The sequence below is a fragment of the Sturnira hondurensis genome, unplaced genomic scaffold (genome assembly GCF_014824575.4).
Source record: "Sturnira hondurensis isolate 20B ecotype Veracruz unplaced genomic scaffold, ASM1482457v3 Scaffold0017436, whole genome shotgun sequence".
Lineage (NCBI taxonomy): Eukaryota > Metazoa > Chordata > Mammalia > Chiroptera > Phyllostomidae > Sturnira > Sturnira hondurensis.
Window position 1 is genome coordinate 4712467 of NW_028090067.1, and position 17039 is coordinate 4729505.

Here is a 17039-nt window from a genome sequence, read left to right on the forward strand (position 1 = left end):
GAGAACCCTAACTGATAAATCCATGATTAAAAATAAATCTACAAATACTTTATATTGTCAGCCATCTTGATTTTAATTCATTGAGGTATAAATATGTCTCCCCTCATGTTTTGTATAATCCTATTTTTATGATGTAAAACTAATTCAACAGGATTGAAATCTAATTTTGATGAACTTTTAGATTTACCACTTTTTAGATCCCCATACAGCACTCAAACACTGACTTGGTAACATCCCACCCCCACGGAGGCAGTGCAACGTGGTTTGAGAGCCTGAAGAGACATCTTCACCCTGGAGACATTACTGAACCTAAGGCCTCTGTTTCTTCATTTGAAAACCAGGTATAATCAATGGAGGATTAAGGACCCAAAGCACAACTTGAATAATGTATTTTGTATCTTACTAACAAATTCAAGTATTTGGCAGTAATACACGGGCAACAAATATCTATGGAATGGGTTTACTGTGAGGATTTAACAAAGTACCACTTGGCACAGTACCTAAAAAAAGGCATTAAAGTTCATTTCTTCCACATAGCTTGTATCAAAATATATTTTTAAAGGGAGACTTTGGAGAACAAGATAATTTTCACTCATCCTAATACACCAAGAACCTGTAAACCACCTCAAATACAGTATTCAGTATCATATATTACTGCAGAACGTAACATTATTTATAGTAATATCCCACCTTATTAGATTTACATGTAGATGTCTACTTATTTTCCAAATTGACCTACACAGAGAGCAAAACAGGCTAGGAAAGGTAAGCTACATTCAGATATATTCAATACATTTTTCTGGCCCTTGGCATTTCCTCTTTCCAGGTCAGTATTTTGCAGATACCAAAGCAATTATACCAACTAAAAAGCCTGGGAGCAAAACTATAACAAAGAATTCACTCATGACAGAATTCTTGGCTTAGTGTTACAGACACCTCACAGAATTATTTTTTAAAGCACCGCCCCCCCAACAGGTCCTCTTGCCATCAGTTCAGAGATATTACCAGCATTACAGAGTGAATGCTAGTAAACTATATCAGATTTTATGTTGTAGGCATTTTTTCCTCACAAATATTACATAAAGCTCATTTTAAATGCCACAAACCTATTTTAAGCTTCATTTAAAATGCAAAATGCCATAATCAGTTTATGAAATGCACATTAACTCTTTCCCATGTAAAAATTAAGCAAAAATTACATTCAAAATCCAAGGAACATAAAATTATTCTTCCTCCACATGTCTGAAAAGAGGCAATTTTTAACATACAAAATACTCAAAAGAAAATTTTATAAGTTGGTCTTAAAATGTCTTTTTAAAAATATAATACAGCAATAAATTAATTAAGCAATTACCCACCATGGAAGTATAAAAGCTATATAAAAGAATGCCATGGCATGATGCTATAATTTTTATAAAGACTAGAGAACAATAAGGATTGAAAATGTAGTGCCTTATAAATATCCGGCATTATTAAACAATAACTAAGAAAGCACCAGGGCAAAAATTGTGTTCACAGACATCATCAACTTCACTATTGAATACCTACCTCAGCTGTCACTGTAGCTTCCATTGTTCACAATAAAATATTTGCAATTTTTGGTTATTTATTTTACCAGTAAGGGAAAAGAGGTAAATATTGCTGAAAAAAAGTTAAAAACCACAAAAGCCTTGTCAGAATAAAGTGTTTTATATGCCATAGCTTTCCACCATTAATTGTAGGACTAAATCACTACCTGAGAACTAAAGATACGAACAAATATCTATTAAAATCTGTTCAGTAATCACAGCTATTCTGCTACAAACAATATAAAATTTAATTTCTCTATTTTTTGTAAAACCAGTGACTTAGAACAAGATTACTGATGTACAAAGCTACCATAGCCACATTAACTCAATTCTTCCAATTTTATCTCTCTTTACTACATATTTTCCCCCCTACTAGTCACCAAAGTACATTTGGCAGGTTACACTATTTCAAATATTTAACACTAAAAGTTACTTTTTGAGCCTGAATCCAAGGATGAGAATAAATCATACATTTTATGTAAGCTTCTTTTAATAATGAGCAAAGTGGGACAGTAAGTAACAAGACTTTGATTCTTCATATACTTTTTCTCTAATTGTAAAAGTAATGTGAAAATTTGAAAAATACAGAAATGTATTTTTTTAATCTACCCATAAATCTTTGTTAACTTTTTGGTAGATTACTTTCCAGTGAGAATTAAACTTCTTTTATCTAATCAGACACTAATAAATATGCAGGAAAAACCAGTGTATCCTCAATGAATAGACATGTTAAATAAAACATCAAGTATTAATGATATGACCTGTTAATTTCAAAGACACCCAAAATATGCTAAGTGGTGATGGGGGGCATGGGGGAACCTCACAATTCAGACATTGGTTCCTAAACTGAAGTCCTTTCACCATTTTTATAGTGTCAACATTTTAATGGTACCAAGCTCCAAGACACGACTGCTCTTACACAATAACAGTATCATCCCTGTATCGAACGAGCTTTACTTTTACATTCTTTCCAATCATATTTTAATGTCTTTATTTTTACTATTAAAAAAATCAATAATATATTTGCATAACAATTTTAAACATAAATTCAAAGTCTCAGGTATTTTCTTTGAAAGCCAGCATTTAAATTGTTAGCGTTTCTGGCCTATGAGATAGTTTACCAGATTTTAAAAAATGGCACTTTTTATATTCCAATATTCTCTCTCCTAACATAAAAACAAGAATATTCCTTAAATACAGCCAGTTTTTTCTTTTGTTCCAACTGCTGTTTATGAAACACTGTTGGAAATACAGATGTTAGAATTACAAAGACGAAAATGTCTTAATAACAGCCCAACATTTAATAAGCCAACTATTTAGTCTCATAAAAGAATAAAAACAATGATAAAAGACCTAGCTAATTTTCCTCCTCAAAATTTGGTCAAACCTTATTTCTACCTTCAAGGGAGGATTTCCTTGAAGGATCAAAGGGCTTAAGATTCCATTTATTTTCTTCTGCCCAATGGTTAACAAAATAAGTCTACAAGACAGTAATTCGGATTTGTCCCTCTGACCTTCTTACACACGCACCTCTTAAAAGAAATCCTTCCAGAAAGAATGGGCAAAGTTTGAGGGAAGAACTAAGTCAAGCATTTCCTGATAGTGACAGAGGTCTAGCTGCTAGGAATACACTTCGCTGACCCTGGATATACCACAAACTCCCCCCAAAATTGGCCACTTTTGTATCTAGGAAATTGCTAACTAAAGAGATGCTAAGCCATGACCCATGACACGTCTTTGGTGAACATACAAGACATACAGGACGAGCGCCACAGATTTCAGCTAAATGCGTTTGCCATTTTTGCAGAAGAAAAGCTAATTGTTAATGGCCATGTGACACTATAAGATCCCAGAAAGGAAAGGGTGGGAGGAAGAGAGAAGAGTTCAAGGCGGTTCAGGGTCAGAACCAGCTCAGGCATCCTGTCATTAGCAAACCTTCCTCAGGCTGAAGGCAAAATACCGCTTACCCGAAAAGGAGTGGGTGAAAAGTAGGGAGTAGGGAGGGAATGGGGGGGGCACAGGAGAGCCAGTGAGGCGGTGAGGGGGTGAGGGGAGGGAGGTAATCTGGGGCTCTCCAGCTCATTTGGAGAGCGAAAGCAGCGGACACAAAAACGCTGAGAAAAGCGACTGCGATGGCCACAATACTTGGCAGCACCCCATTTCCCTCTCCGCATTGGTTCCTCGGGTTTCCCCACATTTCCTCCACCTCTGCTCTTGACCAACACTCAGGGGCCTGACCCGCCAGCGGGAGGTGGCCCTGAGCTTTGTCTCGCCCCGCTCCCTGCGCCAGGGCCGCTCCGCCCCCGCCCCCTCGGCGCGCCCCACCCGCGCACACCCCCGGCGTTTCCAAGGAGCTGGGAGCAGCGCCGCTGCAGCCGCTGCCGCCTGGCCCACCTCCCGTGGACCCACGTCCCTCCTTTCCCTCCGAGATGCGCCGCCCGCGCCTGCACCTCCACCCCCGCCTAGGGGATCTTTGTGTCTCCGGGGACTATCAACCTCTTCCCCTCCTCGGCCTCGCGGGGAAGTCGGCCTCCCCCAGAGACCAAAGCGGCAGCAAGCACCGGAGGCGGCGGTGCCGGCGGCGGCTGCAGGCGCCCCCAGGGAAGGAGCACAACACACACCCCACTCCAGGAAATGCCTCGACCACCCGCGGTCCGCACTGGACCCCCCGAAGGCGAGGGGCGCACGCGAGCCCCTGCGCCGCGCCTCCCTCTCGCAACTTCCCTGCCAGGCCGGCGCCTCGCGCGCCCCCACCAACCCCCGCCCCCCGGACTCAGCCCGGGGTCCGTGGGGGAGCGGGGAAAGCCCCGCGGCGCCGCCCGCCGCCAACTCACCAGCAAGTGCGGTGGCCGCGTCCTGGGCGAGGCGAGGCGCCGAGGGCAAGCGGCTACGCCGACGCCCGCAGCGACCGGATGCAGGTCCCGGTCCCAGCTGCTGGCAGACCCGAGTCGTCTACGAGGCGCAGGCCTGCCCCGCCGCGGCTGCCTTCCCACTCTCGCCGAAGAGTCCGAAGCGTCGGGAGGGGCGGCGCGGGTCTCTCACGCGTCGCCTAGTCCCCAGGTCAACATGGCTCCCGGTCCGCCGAACCGCGCGAGCGGCCCACTAATCCCCTCGGAGGAGCTGGGGCGGGAGCGAGGCGGGCTACGAAGTGCCGAGCCTCACTGAGGCGGCCCGGCCGAACGCAGGCTCCTTCTCTGGGGTCGGGCGGTGAGGAGCGCGAGAGACCGCGGGCGGCCGCTTTCGCTGGCTGCGTCTGTGTCGCTTTCTCACTCGACAGCAGCGGATTGACGCCTCCGCCAGTGTCCCGGAGGAGAGCGAGAGAGAGCGAGAGAAAAAAAAAAAGACTTTTATTGAAACGATCCAACCAGCGGCAGCAGAGAGAAAAGCGACCGGCCGCCGGAGCTTTCCCCACCCCCGTCCGAGCCACTCGCGACCCCTGCCGGCGGCCGCGGCGCGGGAGGAAGGCGGAGCTGTCGGGCCGGGGGCGGAGCCTGGAGGGCAGGGCGGGGTATCCCCGGGAAACCCCCACCCGGAGGAGGGGGCTTACATCTCCCTTGCTTACAATCGGGAGGGATCCCCAGGGGAAGAAGGGATGAGAAGACCCCAGAGAGCTGAGAAACTTAAATTTAGGCAGTGTCTGCTACTGAGGAAGAAAGTATCTGGATAAGTCAGCACCCACCCCCGCCAAAACAACTCCTGCCTAAATTATCTTAGTGGTTATGTAATTAGATAACCCAAGTCACGGTTCTTGACTGGTTTTCTAGAGAGTTTGATATCAAAGGACCCACACGTGAGTATGTTGATTGCGGCAACTTTTCTTTATTATGTGTGGGTACCAATGAGGCAGTCATGTCTGCAAGAAGCATTTATTCATTTAAACTACAGATTTCTTTATATTCTATTCCTGCCAATATACTAGGTCCTCAAAGGACTGAGAGTCGGTCTGCCTGGTATGAGAGATGTACAATAGCCAATTAGAATAAAAATCTAAGCTTTATGAGAAGGAAAATGAAAGGTACTGTGAGAACAGAGGAACTACTGCTGCGGTTGGTTAGGTTTTTTCCTGAAGATGGAGGGCTGTAGAGATGTTGGCCTAGTTTCTGTAAATGTTTTTACTTTCTTCCTTTCCAAAGGCTAAAAGCTTGTCAGCAATGAACAGCAGCTTGAAAGTGAAGACAGACTCAAGTAATACTCACCCACTTTTTTCCACTAATAAGGATAAAAACAAAGTGAAAACAAACATAAAAGCCTAGAGGGAGATAATGAGAAGACTGAGAAGAGAATGGGGACCGGATGTAGACAACCTAAACAAGAAAAAAAAATTTAACCACATAAAAGTCCTGGTGAAGTGAGATATAAATATTTTTCCATTTTAATACCAGGAAATAGACTTTAAATTCTTAATGCAATTTCAAATCACATTATGTTCTAAAGACCTGACAAGGATCTTTTTGGATCCCTAGATGAATCTTTTCTCCCTAAAATCAATGCCGGCTGACTTCTTTTTCCTATTTTGTTAGGCAAAGTTGAATGTATCTGCTGTAATATCCAACAATTATACATTTCAATCAGACTTCTCCTATGTCTCTAAAATTGGCAGGGTACATAAGTTGGCAACATTTATGCTCTTATGCATATTTAACACTTGCGTATCATACAAGAATGCAAACGTTCACACAAGCTTTGCTTTAGAAAAAGTGTGCTCATTTTAAAAAGCACTGTTAATGATGCTTTTTAGATTTGTCTAAGTCAAAGAACTTTGTAAAATAGCAAGAAGAAACATCCTTTTAAGAGATCTTTTAAAATTAGACAAATTAAAGCCTGCTTGTATGACAAGTATTTTCCACACGCTTTCCTTATTTAAAAAATAATTGTATGCCCTCTTTTTGGTCCCTTAATAAATACTAAAAGTTACAATAAAACTGAGGCTACAAAATGGCATTAGTAGTTCCCCAAATCTACCATTAGATTGGAACTACTCCAGTAGAAATCAAGAATGTTCTAATTGCCTCATCTAAAGCTGCTAAAGAGCACTTTCCTCTTGCTATATCTTTTATTATTATAATAAAGATTTCATAATTAGAACTGTGATGATTACTTTATTAATCTATTTATTTTTTCCGTCAGAAAGTATTTACTGCCCTGGCTGGTATGGCTCAGTGGATTGAGAGCTGGCCTGTGAAGCAGGGGGTCGCCAGTTCGATTCCCAGTCAGGACACATGCTTGGGTTGCAGGCCAGGCCCCTGGTGGCGTGTGCATGAGGGGCTGCCACACACTGACGTTTCTCTCCCTTTCTTTCTCCTTCCCTTACACCTTTCTAAAAATGGGTAAGTAAAACCTAAAAAAAAAAAAGTATTTAGTGACTGTACATGATGTGCCAAGCACTGTTCTAGGCACTGTAGTTATAGTGCCTGGAAGTGAATAAGACAGATAAGGCATTGCCCTCATAGAACTGTTTTCTGGTGGTAGAAACAGGCAATAAAATGTAAGAATTAATAAGATAACTTAAAATCATCAGATATATAATGAAGAAAATTGAACAGGTCTGAAAAAAAGAAACGAAGGAGAGAAAACACGCATTTTAGGTGGTGAGGTCAGGAGAGGCCTGATGATCAGCAGGAACTGGAAGTCATGGGTTCTTCTCTGTATCACTCAGTAAAGTATTCCATCAGAAAAGATTGCATGAAAAAACGAATTGTGGTATATGCATACAGTGGACTATTCAGCCATAAAAAAGAAGAAAGCAGTGCCAGCACATGGATAAACCTTGAGGACATTATGCTAAGTGAAACGAGCTAATCACAGAAGGATGAAGACTGCATGTTTCCACTTGTATGAAGTATCCTGAACAGCTGAAGAAGTGCAGGGGGGAAGAGTGATCATCAGGGGCCATAGGGTGGGGGAAATGGGGAGTTGCTGTTCAATAGGGGTAAGATTTCAGTTAGGCAAGATGAGTAAGTTCTAGAGATCTGCTGTACAACATTGTGCCTATAGTTACAGTACTGCTGGACGCATAAAATTTGTTAAGAGGGTAGATCTCATGGTATCTGTTCTTATCACAATAATATAAGGTAAGAGTCACAAGATAATGCAGGAGTGCATTTTTAGTTACTTTTCTAAATTGATTTAAAAGTCATACATCATGTTTTTGGCGTGTTAGTAGGTCTTTTTCCTAGGTTGTAATATAGATTTTTAAAGGGATTTTATTTATTTATTTTTCAGAGAGAGGAAGGGAGGGAGAAAAACATCATTGTGTGGTTGCCTCTCATGCACCACCTTACTGGGGACCTGGCCTGCAACCCAGGCTTGTACCCTAGACTGGGAATCAAACTGGCGACTCTTTGATTCTCAGGCCAGCACTCAACCGCTGAGCCTCACCACCAGAGCATAATATAGATTTTTTTAGCATTGTAAAATGAAGCTAAATTATAAAATTACTTACAGCATTTTCAAAACTTTGCTTAACAGACGTTCCCTAGCAGTTGGTGAGAAAGAGGATTCGGAAAGAATTCCAAGATCAAATCCACATGGGAAATGCCCGGCACTTTAGCTTTCTTTTGAAAAATTCTCAGTGAATATTTACATACTAAAAGCTGAAATGTTATGAGATTAAATTCTTTATAATATAAAGGTATTTTTATAAGAATGTAATATTAAAAAGTTTTTATAAATATGATTTTTTCCAGTAAAACCAGTAATCCCCAGAAGGTTTTGACCATAGAACAGTTTTATCACAGGACATACATGAAAATATTGAGGGACACACACATGCTGAGAGCACAGTTTGGGAAACTGCTCTCTTGGAGCAGTTTACTCTTTACTAGGCATTTACTCTTTAGCCTCAGGAAAGGAGGACCTTAAAGGGGAGAATTTGAAGGTCATCGAACTTTGGACAGAGGAAGGAGGAATGAAGCCAGAAAGTCTTTACAGTGATTGACACTTTAAGAGTGACATAGCTTAGGAAACAAATGTGAAACATATCTGGACAAGTTATAGAAAAGAGAAATAGGCTGGTTTCAGTTCTCTCTCTCAAACCAAGGTTCCTGTATCAGCAGCAGCAATATTATCTGGGAATTTCTTAGAAATTAAAATTCGCAGGCCCCACCCTAGATGAACTGAATCAGAAACTCTGGAATGGAGTCCAGCAAACTGTTTTAACAAGTCCTCTAGGATTCTGTTTGACAATAAAATTTAAGAAGTACTCTTCACCCTGGCTGGTGTGGCTCAGTGGACTGAATGTCAGGCTGCGGACCAAAGGGTTGCCAGTTCGATTCCCAGTCAGGGCACATGCCTGAGTTGTGGGCCAGGTCTCCAGTTGGGGGTGCATGAGGGGCAACCATGAATTGATTTTTCTCTCCCTCTCCTTCTCTCTCCCTTACCCTCTCTTTAAAAAATTTTTTTAATTAAAAAAGAAACACTTTTCTACAGAGCATTAATACATAGCTCTACTGAATTACAAAACAATTTTCCATATGTCTGAATTTCTGAATCATTTCCAATTATTAATAATTGTGAAAAAGTTCTCAAAGAAATTGGTTAACTTCCAAATTGGGAAAACACTTTTTGGCTGGCTGTGTGCCCTATTTCGCTAGGCCAAACCGTATAATAAATTTTTTTTTTTTGCAACAAGAGTGAAGAAAATCAAGCGAAGGGCAGCAATCACCTATTTTTGCCCCAATATCACTTGAACAAAATAATTTTATATTTGGTAAAAATGGCACTGCAGGCGTACCTTGGAGATAGTGCAGGTTCGATTCCAGACCACCACAATAAAGCAAGTATAGCAATAAAGCAAGCCATAATCTTTTTGCTGGTAGAGGGTCTTCCATTTGTAAAAAAAATAACACCTGCAGAGTGCAATGCGGTGAAGTGCAATAAGAGGAGGTATGCCTTATGGGTAAGAAAAAGAGTATTGTGAAAGGATTTTTTAAACCTTTTTAATTAACAGAACAGCTAGCCTGACCCTAACATTTACTTTTTAAATAAATATTTTAAACAATTTTTTATTTAATAAATTTTTAAAAATAATTTTTAACAAATATTTTTAATCAATATTTGCAAAAACAGTTTTATATTTCTGCATGACACTGTGGTAGTCCATCATTTTAAAGGTGACCTGTAGAGATTTTACATAGCCATTTAAAATCATAGCTATTTAAAATCAATGTTTCCATATATAAAGGATACATGGACAACAACTGAGAAGGGTGGAAATGGGAGGGGGGGAGCACGGGGGTGGAATGGGATGGGAGTAATAGACAGAAAACTGTACTTGAAAAATAATTAAATAAAAATTTGGAAAAAAATTAAAATCAATGTTTCCAAAGACATACAAGTTACAAATTTGGGGAGGGAAATTTCTTTTTTGTGCACACCTAAAAGTTCAATTTTGCACTACTGGATTTAACTGTCCAGTCTTGATAACATCTGAGATATTTGGTGCAGTCCAGGGTTCCCTCTAAGAAGCTTTCAGGAAGGTGATGTCCTGTGCCCATACAAGGGAACTGAATTCAGGAATGCAACTCAGTTTTGGCAGTTAAGGAAGACATAATTTTCAAACATTTCATTTAAACATAAAGTTGTTCTCTAGTTGCTGACAAAGTGCTTAAGGAGTGTTAGTTTCCTGGCTTCCAGGAAGTTTCCACACAAGGCTCTATTAAGAAACTAAGAAAAGATTAAGATTCTTTCCCTCCCTCTCTCCCTCTCTCCCTCCCTCCCTCTCTCCCTCTCCTTTCTAAACCTTGTGATAGTAACTGCTCTATGGAAAAAAAAGCAGACGTGGGTTCTTAATCAAATAAAATACATTTAAAGACTATTTGAGCTTCCCCTCAAAGTGAAGCAGAACATAAAGCCATCTTTAAGATTTCACAAATTCCTCCCTCTTCAAGAAAGTGGGGTTGTTGAAAAGTGGGAGCCAGGGCAGTAAAGGTTATTTCCTTCTTGAGCATGTTAACAAGGATGTGGCAGTTAGCCATTTTCCCAGGGGCTTATCAAAATGACCATGGGAATCCTTTGATCCTTTGGACCAATGAGAGAAGGGAGAGAGCGGTAGTGGCCTTCTGGTTTTGTCATCTTTGAATCTGGCCCAGTGATTTGTAAATGTAAGCCTAGTGAATGTAATTTTATTTCAACAGTGAGGAAGCCACAAAGGTTAATAGTATTACATACCAACTAATTAAAAAAAAGAAAGTGTAGAGATACACAAAGCTAAGCAGGTCAGGGTTCTAGCCCAGCGACTGTATAGGTACTAAGCTTTGTAGTCAGTTGGATTGGGTGGGAGTTAGAGCTTTGTCACTGTAAAATTTTGGTAGGTTACCTGACTAAGAGTTTCCACCCGATATGTAAAATTAGGATAATAACATACCTGCCAGGTTTTGTAAAGATCAAATGAGATAATGAATGTAGAGCACCTGTATCACAACTTTCTCTTTTGAAGGGGCTTTGTTGGTTACCTAAGTTCTAAGAGCAAGGACAGTGCAGGCTTCAGGAATATCTTATTCAACAGCCCACAAGATATCATCAGGACCTGGTTTCTCTCCTTTTGGTTCTGTTTTTGGCAGCCTTGGCTGGGCCACCCGGTAGGTCAAAAGATGGCTATGGTATTTGTACCTCTGTACTTTCTGGCTCATGTCTTAACAGAAAAGAGGGAGCAACATCTTCAGTATCACAAGCATTAGCTCTGATGAGCCCAGCCCTAACCAATGAACTGTCACTGTTGCCAAGGCAGTTGAGTGATTGGCTGCATGTGCTCTACCCTTAGAGCCTAGGTGGAGTTTGCTTCACCTGGATCACCTGTCTGGTATACCTGGGCAAATGCCAAGTGTATACTCGGAAATTTCAAATCAGGAAAGTAATTCTGATAAGGAGGGCAAAGTGAATCAAGAAGGGGAGAAAATTAATAAATGGATAAACAAATGGTGACATATTCATACCCAGCAGGGGTTTTGCTCAGCAATAAAAAGTAATAATTTACAGATATACACAACAATGTAAATGAGTCGCAAAGTAATTATACTGATCGAAAGAAGCCAGATGTAGAAAGCGTACATACAGTGTAATGTCCCATTTTTTTGGTAAAATTATAGGAAATGCAAACTAGTCTAGAGTGACAAAAAGCAGATCAGTGGTTACTTGGGTCTGGAGAATGGAAGGATTAAAAAAAGTATGAGGACACTTGTAGGAATGATAAATGTAGTTTTTTCTTTATTATGGTGATGGTTTTATGAGTGTATACATCTGTAGAAACTTATCAACTTGGATACTTTAAATATGTTCAACTTATTCTATATTAGTCATATGTAAATAATTGCATGTGTGTGGGTAGGAGAGCGATCGAGAGCGAGAGAGAGAGAGAGAGAGAGATCTAAAAGACTGTCCTGTTTAATGGCATTTGAAACTGTTATTTGACCTGTCTGTACAAGTCTGAATTTTCTAATGGTGTTATAAATGTCGGCTCTCTGTAAGTAAAACTATATAGAAGTCACACCACTTAACCCAAAGGTAGTTTCTAGCCACAGGGCCAAAGAGGTTAGCGAAACTACAAATAAGATTATTTTTCCTGACGGATATCTCTCCACGGTGAAAAAGAGTATAGCACTGGGCAATACTGAGTGAGCTATGCCTGAAATCTCCTCGACCCTGCGTAAAATATTGACCTGGTAAATCTACAACATCCTTTTTAAGCAGATTGTAGTACTCAGAAAATGTCAGCACCCTTCTCACGCCACCTCCTCAATGTGGAAATAATCCAAAATGTTGGGAAAATTGGTCATTTCATGTATTTACTGAATATGAATATTTCCTGTTTTTGTACCCCTGTTATGTAGATGATCTGTGTAATCAGAGGTGCTTTCCCTTCAGGCAGGGAGAAGCTGCTATTGGGCCCAACATCCTGTTTCTTTGGGTACTCTGAAACTCAGTGCCATTAGGTAGATCACAGTTAGAACTGCTTTCCAGAGCTCACAACAGTGACCTGTCCTCAAATTCAAGTTTGATTGGAAGGCTTCAAAAGTGCTAAATATTTCAGTATAACCTCTTATTCACCTAGAAATACAAAGACATTTTACAAAGGGTACTTTGTTGTCTAAAAGGTAATTTTCCTCCAATAATAAAAATTTTAGTAACATAACCTGTTTTTAAAAAGCTGTTTCAGCCCTGACTGGTGTAGCTCAGTGGATTGAGCGCGGGCCTGCGAACCATACGATTGTGGTTTGATTCCCAGTCAGGGCACATGCCTGGGTTGCAGGCCAGTTCCCAGCAGGGGACTCACGAGAGACAACCATACACTGATATTTCTCTCCTTCTCTCCTTCCCTTCCCCTCTAAAGATAAATAAATAAAATCTTTTTTTAAAAAAGCTGTTTCACATGTTTGGGTAATTCAAATCATTTAAAATAGATCCTTAGTTAAGGTTGTAGGTACCTCTCTGTGTGTGTTCATGCTTTATTCCTTTATGCCTTCTATTCACTATTAGGTGCAATGGAATAAAATGTTCCAACCTTCATTCATTTTGCATAAATGTTCACAAAAACTTTAGCACGATGCAATAGAAAAATACAGAATTTGAAGTAAAATGCATCCACATTTGAATCTTAGCTCCACTATTTGCTGTAAGACAAGGAGAAAGATTCATGTTCCTGAGCTTCCGTTTCTTCATATGTAATATGGGCACATCTCATAGGGCCCTTCATAGAACTCAAGGAGACACCAAATGTAAAGGTGCCTAACAATATTTGGCACTTAACAGGCAATGGATGAATGTTAGTGTTCTTCCTTCAACTCCAGCACACCATGACTATAAAAGTCATGGAAAAATACTTTGATGATTATGCATCTAAGAAGGCAGAGATCTAAGTTTATAATGCTCAAGAGAAATAATCTCTCTTTGAGGAGAGGAACTACAACAGAAGGGAGAAAAACAAACAACTTTGCTGGATGATTATCAGCCTTATCAAGAAAAAAAACTAGATATTTATAACTAGCGTTATTTCATCATAAATATTTCTTAACATTCAGAATGCGAAGGGTCAGTAGTCACTATTATGAATAAAACAGGCACACTTCATGATCTGTAAAGAGTTTCCTGTAAGGGGAACAAAACATATTCATAAGGTCCTTATTTATCTACTTTCTATACCTTGTATTTACAAGTACAACTATGAACCTCTATTTTATCAGAGATACTCAAGCAGTTTTAGGGTCAGGAGTTAGAAGTCTTCCAACTTTTTAATTTACTTTTCAACTATTATTTCATTCATGTATCCCTTCAACTCATACGTGTTTGATGTCTACAATGTTCCAGGCACTGTAAGAAACAGAAAGATAACAAGCAATGACTTTGTCCTCCAATAGCTTAGTGTCTATCAGAGGAGGAGATGGCCTGGTCGTTACTCAGAAAGAACTAAAGACATAAAATAAAGGTTCAGATATGCTGCCCAGGGGGAGAGGAGGACTTCCAGTTGGGAGAAGTGGAGAGAATAGGAAATCAAGGCAGGCTACACTGCTAACACAAGACAAGCCAACAAGTACTTATTGGTGACTGACTAGGAGTCTAACAGTGAGTGTTCCAGAGGATGCACAAGACCTTGAGTGGTAATCCCTGGCCACATGGAATGTGTTTGGCAGAATTTGCAAGGTAAGCAGGCTATCTCTACTCCTCTAGCTTTTGATTCATTTATTTCAGATGTCAATTGTTTACTAGTCATAATACTATAATTTTGAGATGTTTATTTCATATACCAATTGCTTACTAATAGTAATTCAGTTACTCATAGTAATCTAGTCTTTAACAACACAAATCTATTATGTATAGAGATGAAAGGCAGGTGTCTCTTTATGTGAGTGGTTTGATAAACAGATACTAATAAGAAGAAGAAATCAGGACATTTTGAAATAGCCTCTAGTCCTTTGCCAAACTGTGAACGGGCCATCCTGTTCTTTATGAATCTTGGCTGCCTGGCGATTGTTTGAAAACTAAAATTTTAAATTAGTTATTTGGTTACTGCCTAAGCCCTTGTTTTTAAAGAATTAATAACATAACTGTAGAATCACAGGAACTTTGGGTCTGGTGTCTGGCAAGATTGAGATGAGTGCTAAACTCTTATAAGAAAGGTTAAACGTTTCATTTCACAATGGATATGCTATAAATTCTTAACCAATTTATTTTTAAATTAGCTTCAGAAGTAAATTTAGTTTTTGTTTATATTGTAAACCCATTACATGTGAAGTAATCTATTTCTTTCCCTAGAATTAAGTTTCTAACTTTCCCACCTAAAACAATCTCTCTCCCCAAGTTTGGCATCTAAGTGTTTGATTTCTTCACCTAAGAAACACTGTCAGTCCTTCTGTATCTGATTCATGCCTTCTACTGCCTTACAAATTGATCTCAACATTTTTTTTTGCAAGTCATGTACTTCAAACTCAGATTTAGGCTCATCTATATGGCCTACTCAAGCAATACCCAAGCCTGCAAAACAACGCAGGCTCAAATTATGCCATAACTGAGCCTGTGATCAGGGGTGTGATCTTTTTAATTCAATTTTAGTGTATGCACTGCTGTAGTGAACACAAAGTAAAGAATGAATTGGAATGAGGAGTTTGAAGAGACTTTAAAAAGATGACAGGGAAGATGGAAAAATTATTAGGGTTTTTAAGAACTTTCTCATTCGCTTACAGAATATAAAATTATTGATTAGATGTTCTTTTCACAATTATCTTTTTTTGATAGACACATTAAAAATTATACTACAAAAATTACAAGAGGTTTAGAAAGGAAATTACATGACTCTTCAACCCCAAGACTGTTTTATCATTATCAATGTATTTCTTTCTAGCCTTTGTTTAATATTCATATATGTTTTAATAGTGTACAGGTAATTTTGCATTATGTTCTTCATTCATGGCTAGCATAAATACTGAACCCTATTGTCTTTATGATTACCCTGTTTATTGGCTACCTATCACTTCGTAACCCGTGTTTCCTGAGCCCGCTGCACCTAACTGCAAAGTCTTCCCTGAAGTGTGCCTGGGAGCTGCTGCAGGGAGGGGCTTTCTCACTCGTGTTCCTGGTAAGTCAGCTGCCATATGTATTATTTAATTATTCCTCTCCATTGCCAGAGACCGCCGTGTTTTCAGGCGAGCTGAGTCTGCAAAACTGGTGCCGCCTCTGCCATCATTTCCCCTGGGTACTGTTGGCTTCCTAGGTAGGACTTCCGTGTTAGTTTATCCTCTCAAGTCACCTGTCTTGATTTCCCCCCCTACTGCCCCATCCTAAAGGGTTCCTGCTTGCTGAGAGGGGAAATTGGACTGGGCCCAATGAAGGCCCTTGGGGCTCTGCAGCAGGCACGTATTTTTCTTGAACTGCCTTTAAACTGTTGATACACTAATTTTTAGTAATATAAGAGAAATTGTGTCTAAATATTGGGCTTGATATGAATGTTTTAAAAATCTTTATTTCAGGTGACATATCAATATTATTAATAGGTGGCAAACCCACTTTTGCTCCACTTTATACAGATTAGGATAATATTTTCTATTGGGTTGGCCAAAAAGTACATTAAGTTTTTTCTGTAAAATAAAAGATACATTTTTCATTTTCACCAATAACTAATAATTTGGCTATTTTGAGTGTGTCAGCTATCTCCTGCATTAGAATGCTGATTGTTCTCAATTACTATCTCAATTCGATCATTATCAACTTCACCTGGTCTACCCAACTGTGGCGCATCATTGTCCAGTGAGAAATCTCCAGCGCAAAACTTCACAAACCACTTTTCACACAGTAGATCAGTCACAGCATCTTCTCCATACATTGCACAAATCTGTTTTTGCATTTCAGTTGTGTTTTTACCTTTCTCAAAATAGTAGAGCATAATATGCTAAAATTCTTCTTATTTTCTTCCGTCTTTAATATTAAAATGGCTACCCCCAAATTCACTAATTTTGATAACTTTTTAAAAAATACACACTGATCGGACAGCTGTCACAATACAGTCTAACAAAATTGTTTCGAATGGAGTTAAAGACCACTAAGTCCTACTAGAGCCATCTGACGGAAAAAAACAAATGAACTTTTTGGCCAACCCAACACTTTGCAGAGTGATTGTAAGGTCTAGAGGCATGCTTGTATAGCTCCCAGTACCATGATAGGTGATATTATTATTTGTTGTTGTTTATATACTGGAAAAAAGTTAATTCAAATGGCCTACCCCATCTTCAAAGGGGCAAACTGAAATTATAGACTAAGAATCACATTTTAAGTCTTTTCTTGTTTTGATTAGCAATTTAAGAAAAATTCTTGAACCCAAAATAATTCATGTTATAAAATAGGCAGTTGTTGAATTAAATGTAAAAAATATTATGACTTTCATGTACTTGAAAATAAGATGGCTTTAAATTAGGTTTTTCATTTTTTTCTTTTTAAAGGATCCATATCAGCATACAGCCAAATATACTACATGCCTCACTAAACTCT

General features: G+C 39.6%; 1 protein-coding gene across 1 annotated transcript in view; it reads right to left on the reverse strand.

Moving 5' to 3' along the window:
* The window catches only part of CDK17 (cyclin dependent kinase 17), an 84632-nt gene extending 80152 nt beyond the window's left edge, over positions 1-4480 (reverse strand). Inside the window, exon 1 of the mRNA XM_037068504.1 lies at positions 4403-4480. The gene's annotated coding sequence lies outside the window, so the exon portion shown is untranslated. The remainder of the gene's footprint in view (positions 1-4402) is intronic.
* Between the last annotated feature and the right edge of the window lie 12559 nt (positions 4481-17039).